Source organism: Leptinotarsa decemlineata, unplaced genomic scaffold (assembly GCF_025532065.1).
Source record: "Leptinotarsa decemlineata unplaced genomic scaffold, Ldec_3_MD MMD2_tig00000505_RagTag_RagTag, whole genome shotgun sequence".
Taxonomy (NCBI): domain Eukaryota; kingdom Metazoa; phylum Arthropoda; class Insecta; order Coleoptera; family Chrysomelidae; genus Leptinotarsa; species Leptinotarsa decemlineata.
In genome coordinates, this window is record NW_027412549.1 from 3,208,231 (window position 1) to 3,220,848 (window position 12,618).

Below are 12,618 nucleotides of genomic sequence, written 5' to 3' on the forward strand. Positions count from 1 at the left end.
TCGAAACTATCGAAGACTGTTATACATTGCAATGACAGTTAGAAAATATACAGACATGATGTGAAGTTAACAAACTATATCTCAATGCATCCTAATGTAAAGTAGTATCTTATAGTAGGAAAATGTCAGTCATCAAGTACAATTATCGAGTAGATACCATTTCACTATCACGAAGTAAGTCAATTGAAGATCTTGGTGTATATTTTGATCAAAATTTGTCTTTATCCAACCACATCAGATCAAAATTAAGTGAAGCATTGGGAGCTTATGGCTTCATACTTCACTGTAGATCTTTTTCAAAAATATTTACTCTTTATGTAGCCTACGTAAGGTCAAAATTGGAATATGGCTTTATTATATGATCTCCATTCTATAATTGCTATAATACATTAATTGAAAACGTTCAACGTCGTTTCCTAAAGTTCATTCACTTCAAATCTTATGGCATCTATCCTGATAGAGGTATTCCATATGAATCTCTTACGATAACATCCGATATTGAAATCCTTGAAGCACGCAGAAAACTTACTGGAATAATTTTTCTGTATAAATTACTGCACAACAATGTGGATGCTATGGAGGTGTTATCTCGTATGAATTTCTGTGTGCCTCATTTCAGAACTAGAAGTACAACTTTTTACAACCGACTGGCCGGATCCAACTTGTACCTCAAGTCACCTATCTTTAGCATTTGCAATAATTTAAATTTCCTAGAATATATTTTTGACACTGCATCTCAGTATTTCATGGAGAATTTTCAATTTTCTGGTATAGTTTTACTTGATTTTATTTTATTATATTATAATTTTGTTATTTATTTCCTCAAATTGTAACTTTGTGATTACAAGGTCCCATATTACTTTTCTAACATACTTAGTTAACCCTGTTAATGGTTTTTAACTGTTGGGTAATGAAGGCTATTATTATTACTTTCATTATTATTATCACTTTTGAAATACTTGAAATTTACATCACATCTTTTATGTATTGTACGAGACGTAAATACGATTCAGGTTATGTTATATTTATATGACGCCAGAAATTGGCTCTCCCAAACGAGTGAGATTTAAGTAAGATTCCATGGTAACCAAAAGACAGGATCGGGTTGCTATCCTTTGGGAACTTCCTCAAAGCAGAGTTGCGTCGTATGCTCTTTTGTTCAAGATCTGCGAGGAGGTTGAAATCCATTTTGTAGCAGTGTTACACTTCTTTGGAGTAACAGACAACTGCTTTTTGAAATTTTGAGCTTCATGATGCAATTTCATCAATTTGAATGAAATAATTTTCGTTTATAGTGTTGCACAATCACTGCTAAGTTTTTGTATTCACTTGCAAACTTTTATTTATTTATTTCCACCTACCCCGGTATCTGTAATCTAATCTTGCAAGTTAAATTTGACTCACCTTCCAGTGTCTGGTCGAGACAGAATTTGGCACATATGTTTTGTTCTCCAGGCGAAGCACGATTCTCTATATGCCGCCATTTTAATCCAATATGGCGGATGTAACAAAATGGTGATTTTTCATATCCATAGTAACTCATGAGGTGTGATTATTAAACGAAAGGGTTGATGAGCGAAATACAAAAACTAGAGTTTTGAATTCAGTATGGCGGACCACCCAAATTGGCGGAATGCTTTTCCATTATGGGAGTATCTAATGATTTGCTGCCATGATACATTGACTAAAATGAACAAAATAAGGAATGTGGTAACCAAAATATTTGAAAACGATTGATACTAAAATAAACATTTTGAAAAATAAGTTTTCATTTGCATGCTTTGAAGAAAAAAGACATGAATTTCAATTGGGGAATGGAATTACCGAAAAAACACCGGACACTTTTATTATCTACTACCTTGCAGTCAATTCAGATGATGAATTTTTGGCTAGATTCAACTATATCTGAAAATATTGATATAATTCTTAATTTACTAGTAAAAATAGGCGAAAACAGTTCAAGAAATTGATAATTATTGCATATTGATTATTTTAGAGGGTCTAAGTAAGACAGGTAGTCATACTTAGACACATTCAGCACAGAAGAGTTATTGAAATCAATATGATTACTAATTAGATATCAAGAATTTTTCAATTCATTGATTTTTCCACTTTTCTTTGACTTCAGTTTCCTATTGTGGTAACGGTTTCTATGTTTTTTTTGCATGCTTTGAATATGTATTTGAAAAAATTCGGAGAGATGCCGTTCGCAATATGCCAACATAATTATGTTTTTTAAATATCGTAAAATTTAGGTAACACGACAAAAATACAGAGATGAACAGTTCTGTTGATGGCAAATTATCTGAGAATGCAATTTTTCTTTAAAATATCTATGCCAATATGAAACTACAGAAATCATTAGTGATTTTTCCATAAAAGAATTAATCAAACTTCATTACGCTATCTGAGTGTATCTATTTCTCACAGGCAATTTTTAAAGCAATTACGACATATTTCATACATTTCATTTACTATCAGCTTTTGACGAATAACTGATATTCTACGAAAAATGTATTTCTGTTCTCAGAATTCACAAAGAGAATTGGAAATTCTAAGCAGACTTTTCAATATATACTGGTACAGTGAAACCAGCTTGAAATCCAGGAATCCAGAAAAGGTTTTAGTTTTGTAAATTGTTCATTCTTCATTACTCTGATTGCTGAATGTGTAAAAAGTTACCATTTTCACAAAGGCAGGTTTGGAATATATGAATATCCACAGTCGATTTTCTGGGAAAGGCACCAACCACTATTCCCAAACTAGAATCCACAATTCCAGAGATCACTTTTCGACAGCGTCTTGTCAGGCTAATTTTGAAATAAGTCAATATCAATAAGGTGATGAAGTGCCCGTTATCGTATTTGAAGAAGGGTAAATGATCTCGCACTAGTACTTTGCAGACTTTTCAACCTATCTAATGAGAAAGGGAAAGATTGCTCGCGTTCAGCCCATTCCCAAAAAAAAGGCAAGGGCACCACTAACACAAGCGAATGGTTCAATTGCAACAACAGCCATAGAAAAAACATATCTACTAGCTGAACAATTTGCGTCCCACTCCACAGTGGATTTTCTGGGAAAGGCAACACCAACTATCCTCACAATAGGATCCACAATGCCATGAATTACTATGCGATAAGATCTAGTTAGGCGAATTTTGAAACAGCTCAATATCAAAGCGTCTGGTCCTGATGAAGTGCACGTCACCGTATTTAAAAAGTGCACAAATGAACAGGCACCAGTATTCTGCAGACTTTTCAACCTGGCGTTGAGTTTTTTCCCAAAAAAGGCAAGAAAAATCTTCCATATAACTATAGACAAGTCGCTTTGCTATCAGTGATACCAAAATTCATGAAGAAAGTCGCGAACCACCATATCCTCAAATATTCCAAAGGTTTCAATGTCTTGAGCGATCATCAATATGGCTTTCGGAAACAAAGATCAACAGGCGACCTTCTGTCGTATCTCACCCATATTTGAAATAACGCAATCGAGAAACATGGAGAATCAAGAGATGTTGCGCTTGATATTTCTAAGGTCTTTGAATGTGTGTAGCATGGGGGTTTGCTGGCCGAACTTCGATACTATGGCTTGTCAGATCATTTTTGTGTATGGCTCTTCAGCTTCCTGGAAGAATGTTCCCTGCAAGTGTCAGTCGATGGATGTCCCTCAAATACTTTCACCATCAACGCTGATATTCCCCAGGTATCCAAATTGTTCCCAACCCTCGTTTTATTGTACCTATATCAACGACCAATTGGAAAAAATTGAGAATCCAATATATGGCTCATATCAGACTTTCTTTGTAAGGTGTAAGGAGCTCATACCCGGAAGTTGCGGGATTTCATTAAGAAAAAACCATCCGCCTGATTGGAGACCAGGCTATTCCAAGCTATTAAGGTTGCTAGTGCAAATTTAATAGCCTGGAAAATTTAAGAAAGGGTAAAGATTTGTCTCTCTTCTATAGATATTTTCACGGAAAGCATTCAAGTGACTTGGCACATTGATTCCACCAAGAACGGACTGTGGGTGCTCATCGATTTGAGGTTCAACTCAGTACACCTCAAACTTCACTATTTAAGTGTTCTTTGATCTGGATAACTGCGTTTATGTGGAATAAATGGATTCAATCTTCAGCGATTCAAATCCAATGTGAGTCGCTACTTTCGCACAGGCACCGCTCTGTGCGAAATTAGCGAAGAACATAGAACACATTCAGCACAAGAGAGTTATTGGAAAATCAATTTGAAAGTTACTTTTTTGCACACATCTTTGAACGGAGTTAATTTTTTGAAATTGGTTGCTTCCTTCCTTTTGTTGGTAGATTCCCACGTTTCGTTGTATAAAGGTGGCGAACAAGAAAGTCAAAACCTTCCCTAATAAAAATTAATCCCTTCAAGGTTCATCTTAATTTCTTGAAATCGGGTGAACCAGTTTTATAGCGATTTGTTTCATGACTCATTTCTCTTTAAAAATCATTTTCTGAAAGTGTAATACTTAACAGTTTGTGAATAATTCTACCATGTGCTCCTACTTTATATTGATATGAATGTGTCGACAAATCATGTATGACATCGTCAAAATATAAATAAGTTTTGCGGAAAATGGAAAATAATGTTTAATAATTACTTTCATGGTCATCAGATTGATGGGATTTATTTAATGAAATAATGAATTTTCAACAAATTTCTCTATTTGTGAGGTTTTTTCCTGACACCATTATTCATAAATTTTCATCACTATGCGAATTTATTCATTAACCGACTATTATGTTTACTTTTCGATAAAAATTTCGGAAAGAAAGAAAATAATTGATTCGAAGGAATTGGTTCGATTGAATTCAATCTATCCTCAAGCTGCTTTTACGAGTATAATTGTTTGAATTTGAAAATAATCTTACAGACGTCCATGCATGCTCCTACAAAAAATATTGATGCATACTTGTCAAGCCTGCAGGAAGGTGTATAGCCACCTTAAAGCACAAACCATGAATTTTTTCTAAGTAGTTTATGTGCTAGAAATTTCCATCATGCGGCAATTCTGTTCATTCACGTAACCACTTGATAAAAAATATGCGTCGTCACTGAACAACATTTTATAGTGAAACTCAGGATAACTACATATCGCGTTTTTGGTTTATTCTTCAAAACGTACGATGCATGTGATGGTCCAACGGCTTCAATCCTTGTACGAGCTGAATCTCGTGGAGTTTCCAACCAAGATTTCTCCCCGAAATTTCCCATAACGTAGATGAACACAACTATGATTGCACGATGGCAAATCAACCTATTCGGATTCTTCTCAACACTAAAGAAAAAAATTAGTTTTTCGCGATTTTCAGCAAACTGGTGAGTTTTATCATAAAAATACTTCAGACAAAAATTGTAGATCATAAATATATCTACAAAAACTGTATCGACTCTTTTTTTCCTAGGAGTCACCGTTTTTGACGGAAAGAAAGAAAATAATTGATTCGAAGGAATATAATTGGTTCGTTTGAATTCAATCTATCCTCAAGCGATTCAAAAAGTTGTAAATTTTGTAATAGTCATTATATGCATGAGTACGCCACGTATATACATCTCTCTAGTTGTAATACATGTTAAAATATTTTTCTATCGGTCACTGTAACTTACATTTATAATATAAAACATAGATAAGTTATAACTATAGTAATTCGACTCGACAAAAAATTATCACTAACGGCATTCGCTTTCTTCTTTCTACGTACGCAGCTCCTTAAAAAACTACCTGCTTAGATAAGTATAGATATGCATGTTTCGTTAAAAATACCAAAAGTAAAAAACATGTACAATTACCTTGTCTTCCTTCAAGCTCAGTTGCTGCTCATCAACATTTTCTCTGGTATATTACCAAGTACAAGTGTTGCTTGGTTATCAGCTAGACCCTACAGACTGGGGTTGTGAGTTCATTAGAACCAGTCCAGTCATTAGAACCAGTCCAAACTTTCTTTCACTTGCTCCGGAAAAACTGCTGAACACAATTTTCTGTAACTGTACACATTGTCAAGGCCGGTCGTGCTCTAATATTGAATCACCAACAGTGGAGGTTCCATTTGAATCCAACGAGGCGACATGCGATACATCGATATTAACGCAGTTTACATGTACTCAGGATGAAGATGAAGAAGAAAAAGAAGAACAAGAACAAGAAGAAGAACAAGAAGAAGAACAAAAATAAGGGTTTGAAAGTTACGACTGGGACGATTAAATTTAATTTTTTCAACTCAAATTGCTTTTATCTTTTGAATCTTCGCTAATATCCATTATTTTGCAGTAGTTTCAAATTGAACATGATCACAACTGACCCATATAATAACCTACTGGGGAAACCATGTAAAAACACGCGCTAAGTACACTCACGGAAAAAAAAGATTTGTTGAATGAAATAAAATTCACTTCATTCAAAGAAATAAAAGTGTCATATATGCACGACAAAATATTTTGTTGATGCAAGTAAAAAGAATTTTTGACTCCTAACTATTTCTTCAAGCATATGTTCATTGTATCAAACAAATATTTCATTGAAACAATCGCATCCATTAGTTATTTCAATTCAAAGAAGAATTGAATTCAAGTAATATTTTGTCTAATTGATAGCGAGAATGATTTAGAGTAATTCGAATATTCTATTGAACAAACAAAATTTAAAGATGGGTGAAATAGTGGATCTAATTGAAATAATCAAATGTATTTTCTATTTGAGTAAAAGTTATGTTGAAGAAACATAATATATCTGCAGGATGATGGAGAACTTTGCTTGTTTTGATAATGGGAAAATTTCCACTAAAGTAATGATTTTGCTGAACAAATAATGAATAGTAGTTGAACGAACAATGTTTATACCTCATTGTGAGTATCTTTCTGATAGAGTAAAGAATTTCGAAAGTTCAAAATAAGTATGAATAATGATGTACCAAATGAAATATAGTTATACAAATCAAAATCCTTCTCTCTTGTTTGAATTTGGTTATTGGATTCAATTAACCAAATATTATACTAATCTGAGTACCAGCATCTTGTTGGTAGTAATTTTCAGTTCTACTGAAAATTACTTTTCTCTTCTCCAAAACTTCAATATGTTTTTTAGGTTTGTAGATAAAAGGCATTACGTATAGTTTTAGTATATTGAGAAAATTACTTTTCGGCAGAATCAGAAATACTGAGTCAGTGATTGAATTTACATGAATCTCTAATCAAAATAGATCAAGTTATTGAATAATTGTGAGAATATATTATAGTTTGTTCAACAACCCGATTTCTCAATACATTAAATACACTTTGTATCATTTTCTCAACTGGATGATTGATCTACTTACGTATCACGATTTTTCAATCAGCTGCTGATGGGAGTCTTGCGGATAATATTTCATATTCAATACTGATTATGTAAATGCCATGGAAAATTGTTCAACGTGAGAATGAGCAAAATATAAATAAAAATCGAGAAATTTTAGTACCAAATTTATTCAAACAATTAATAAATTATAATAGACTTCTACAAATATTTAAATGAAAATATAAATTTTTCACAAATGGTTAATCCTAATATAAAACATTAACATATTTTATTATCTATTATTATTATTGGTGATATCTACTAAAAAATAATTAGAGTTGATTCCGAAACCTATCACTGAAGTAATGATCTAAAATGAAAGAGAACAGAGATTAGTGATAGTCTACATTTTCGCAATAATACTATTGGATCAATTTCTACTAACTAGCTTAGATATTATCCCATAGAAATATAAAAATATGATTATTTTTTTTTGTACACATCCAATTTAACAAAAGGAGATACCCTTATTTTTTGATAATAGGAAAAAACAATGACGTACTTCATCACAGAAAAATTTGATTAGAAATATGACTGTGATGACAAAATTTACCTAGGTCTCCAATCATAACTTCCAGGCCTTCAAATCTATTAGATTTGAGAATTCTAGCATTTATTTACTTAGGTATAGACCTGAATAATAATAAGTATCTACAGCAAATCGCAAAAATATATAGTTATTTGAGAAAACTGAATATGTTTTTAATTGTAATGGTATACATATTCATTATTAAAGTTATGAATAAAAGACATACCTCTGTTATATATGATTCTTAATTTATTCCATCAATTGCTTCCTTGATTGAATATTTTTCTTTCGCCAATTGGGGGAGTCATTTCTTCATCAGTGAGCCTTTTAGCTATGTCTAAGGTTACATCATTTTCTGTCTGAAAAGTATGTGTTTTAAGTATATTATTAGGAGATAAATAATATATGTATTTTTTTACCTTTAAAAATGCCAATTAGGTCATTTAATCCCAAGTTATTAAGAAATTCTTCCATGTCTAAAAATAAAAGAGCTTATATTGCATGTTTTGAGTTCGTGCAGTGTTGTTGGATGTCATCATTTCTGTAAATATGTTACAAATAACTTTCCTTTTTCGGTATTACTGATTTTAATAAAGTAATACAAGAGAAAACTGTGATTATTTCACAATGTTCTTTGAAAGAAAAATCTTAAAAAGAGGTTCCTTCAAGGATTCAGTATATACTATCATGATGAAAATGAAATCATTGTTTACGGCACCATTCAATTATTTATGATGTAAGAAATTTACAATTCAAAATAAAGGTACAGCTCTTCGCCGACATTGTATATCTACACCTATTTTTGTGGCAAACACCTCAATTGTATTTACTCTGAAAATGTCCAATTCCTTCGTATCCAAAGATCAAAGGTCAACTAGGTACCCAGTGTATGCATACCTACCTACCTCTCAATGATAATCATTTCACTCGACAACTTCTACTTTCTTAAAAACAGAATTGAAAACATGGAAGCTTTCTTTCAGTCATTACATTAAACAATAAGAATTTCAAGCCACTTTTATAGATAGCTGTCGAGAAAAATGTATGGGCACGTGCTTGAAAAAAACGATGTCCGTTTATCCAATACATGCTATTCATAATTATTTCAAAATATGGAATGAAACAAAGTATATTATCAACATACCTGTGAAAACACTGAAAAACTTCAATCCACGTATAATCAAAAAGAAACTGTAAACCTCTTCGTCATTTCCTTGAAAAACACAAAACACATTTTTAATTCTTATTCCATTCGTGATTAGTTTACGGTTCTTGCGAAAATGCAAATGGTGCCGACCGGCACTCTATTCCTTAGAAGTATTTCAACTATATTATCTCTTTAAAGAAAACAATTCAATTTTTCAAACCAACAAATAATAAAAATATTGAAATGGAATTTCAATAATCTTGAAATTATTTCCAAAATTAGTTAAAGGTATTGATATGTATTATTGAAGTGAAAATAAATATTCAGTTGATTCAATTATATATTAGTGTCAAAACAGCACCCCATAGTGTTAAACTGAATTGGAAAGTTTTCATTCAACAGACGTACTTTTGATTTGAAGAAATTATATTGTTTGACTCAACCGAATTATTTTGAGAACTCAATAAATGTTATTCTTGAAATGATCCACATTTCATTTGACTAAGTAAAAGACCTCTTGAATTGAAATATTAGAGAAATTAAAATGAGAATTTCATTTTGTCTCCGCAAAATTATCATCTAATCGATACAATACACACGTCGTTTGAAATGAATGATATTTAATCAAAGTGATGAAATAAATTAGACTAAATAAATTTCTTTGAAGTAACAAATCTTTTTTTTCCGTGATACCTCATAGGTGTGCATATTATAAGGATTATAACTTTTTGGAGGGTAATATCTCAAAAACGGTGGCTTGTAGGAAAAAAAGTATTGATTCATTTTTTGTAGATAATTTTATAGTCTGTAATTTTTGTCTGGAGTATTTTTATGGTAAAATCGCAAAAAACTTATTTTTTTGACATTTGACCTTGAATCAATTTTTTTTCACAGAGGGGAAAGATGGGGAACTTTCGATTTTTATTTTTAATCATATTTCAAACAATTCTACTGATTTTCAGTTTGGTGAGAATTTAGGTAGCTTCAAATGTCTAAATTGACCGGACTAAAAACTCTTCGTTACGTCTTCTCTGAAGATGAGGATTGGTATTCGATGCTCCGATACTCTGATGACCGATTGGGTCGCAAAATGTTAAGTTGAGCGAATTTAGTTATGATTTTCGAAACGAATGTACGCAATTTGCAACCTTTTTTAAGACATGAGATGGTTCATGGTAAAATACCAAACCAAATCAACCACAGACTTGCTCGAATTGTGAAGGTCATTCCATTGTTTTCGAAAAACAAAATTCTAACCAAATATCAGTTTTAAAAGCAAGCTCCATTCGCATTTCTAATAGGTATTCTCCGAGACCTTCTGGAAGAAAATTATTTCGAGGGTTGATAAAGAATTCAATACGGGAATGTAATTAAATAGTTCAAAGCCCAGCATTGCTTCGCATACTGTGATTTATGAGTGCTATATCGCTTCACCTTAATATTTAACAAAAAACAATATGAAACGCTTCAAACTGTAATATCTCAAAGTAATAAAGGGACTTTGTTCGTATTTATCAAGAAGCCAATGATGGAATGATTATATTGTTTTTTCTTTCTTAAGTTTAATTTCGTACTAGATGAAAATAAATTCTAATTAGAAAGTTCATCAAGTTCACATTCACGGAAACTTGGCGGCTGGGGAAAAAAGTTTATCAATTTTGAGTTGGCAGTAGACAATTTCATTATGGAGGATTTGTGGTAACTGCTAATTTATCGTCTGCATGCGCATTTGAGGTTTTGATGTTGTTAGAAGAGAGCTGACTTTTGAAACGTACGGAAGGTCGTTCGAAACATAATGGATCAATGTTAACAGACAAAGTGTCTCAAATTCGATCCTCACCATTGGGATCTCGGAAACTATGAGAGATACGAAGAGCAAAGTTGCGCCTTCACCTGACTAATAATATGCCGTTGAAATAATTCTGAAATTCCGAGTATATCCGGAGATATACCGAAAAAACAGAAATTTCGGAAAATGGTTTTAGTTTTTTTGGCTTTATTTTTCGAAGGATTCGAAAATAAATTGCACTTTAACATTGTCACTTTTTCTCTGCTACATAATGGTGTTTTCAGATATAATATCCGACGTTTCGTCCTCCGGCCACCATCATCAATTTTATTATTTAAGGGGGCTACCTTTGATTCTTTCTGTTTTGAATAGAATCAGATTTAATCTTTTCAATGATGTATCATAAGTTATCGAAAAATTGTTACACTCAATGATATTTTGTTATTGTAGAAGTCATTGAATTTATAGCAAAAAGTGGCTTTCACGAATGAATAAAAAAGAGATATGATAAAAATTTATTACAAATACGATAGACAGTGTTAGGACATCGGAAATGTATTTAAACTTGTATCCCGGAAGACGACAACCGAATACAACTATGTTCAAGTTATTGGATCAAAATCTCATCGAATTCGGTTCATTTGAATAGCCGAAGAAAAAATACGGAGACAGAATGGACCAGGAAACTGATGAAAATTTGAAAAATGAGTAATGTATGAGGTTAGTTAGACATTGTGTCCTATTCAATAAAAATTAATAATTTTTAGATTAACATGATCCCAGGAAAATCTACACGGCAAATTTCTTCCGAAATTAAAATTTGTCATACAAGTGCTTGGAGACATCTCAAAATAGCGGTTTGAGATGTTACAAAATACACATATCTTAAAAATTGCATCCGGGTGATCCCGAAAGGCGATTGGAATTTTGTATTTGTCTAATAAGAAAACCCGATTTTCCTATAACACGTTTGGGGTATAAACAACCCCAGGCAGTTCCGAGAAATTCGACCTCAAAGTGCGATTTAGTATTAACGTGTGAATAGATAGAATTTTGGGTCCTCATTCAATTGACGGAATTCTGTATGGAGGAACCCATCACCAGTTTTTAATGTCAATTTTCGAAGACTATTTGGATGATCTACCTTTGGCTAACTATAACAACATCTGATTTCAACATGATGGTGCTGCACATCACCAGACGAGTATCTAATTACCTGAATGAAAGGTTTAGTGATAAATGGATAGGGAATAATGGGCCGGTGAGGTGGCCAGCTAGGTCTCCAGACTTAAGTGTTATGGATACATTCTTATGGGGTACACTGAAAAATAGAGTTTATGGTCAGAGGGAATATCAAAATATTGAGGACCTTCAACACAGCGTTGTTAGAGAGTTTGGAAGATTGAGGAGGACGGTTATCAGTTGTGTTACCATGAACAAGGCCAACATTTTGAGCATTTGCTGTGATTTACTTTTGTCTCTACATTTTAGTTAATTATTGTTATTTGTTCAAAGTTTTATTTTCATTGAAAAGGGCACAATGTCTAATTCACCTCATACACACACACACCTCATTTATCAAATTTTGATTGTTGATTCTGACTTTTCAAACGCACCAAACTTGGTGAGATCCAATAACTTGAACATAGTTCGATGTGGTTTCGTCTTTCGGATTACAAGTTTAAATACATTTTCGATGTCCTAACACTGTTTCTATCGTATATGTAATAAATTTGTATCATATCTTTTTTTGCTTCATTCGTGAAAGCCATTTTTCGCCAAAAATTCAATGAC

At 32.5% G+C, this 12,618-nt stretch overlaps 1 long non-coding RNA gene across 1 annotated transcript; it reads right to left on the reverse strand.

The window, feature by feature from the left end:
- Nucleotides 1-7,933: 7,933 nt before the first annotated feature.
- LOC141481725 (uncharacterized) lies at nucleotides 7,934-9,247 on the reverse strand. The gene is made up of 3 exons (XR_012465129.1): nucleotides 9,033-9,247; nucleotides 8,308-8,364; nucleotides 7,934-8,247 (listed from the first exon to the last, which is right to left on the reverse strand). It is a non-coding gene; the product is annotated as an uncharacterized lncRNA (long non-coding RNA).
- Nucleotides 9,248-12,618: the final 3,371 nt, after the last annotated feature.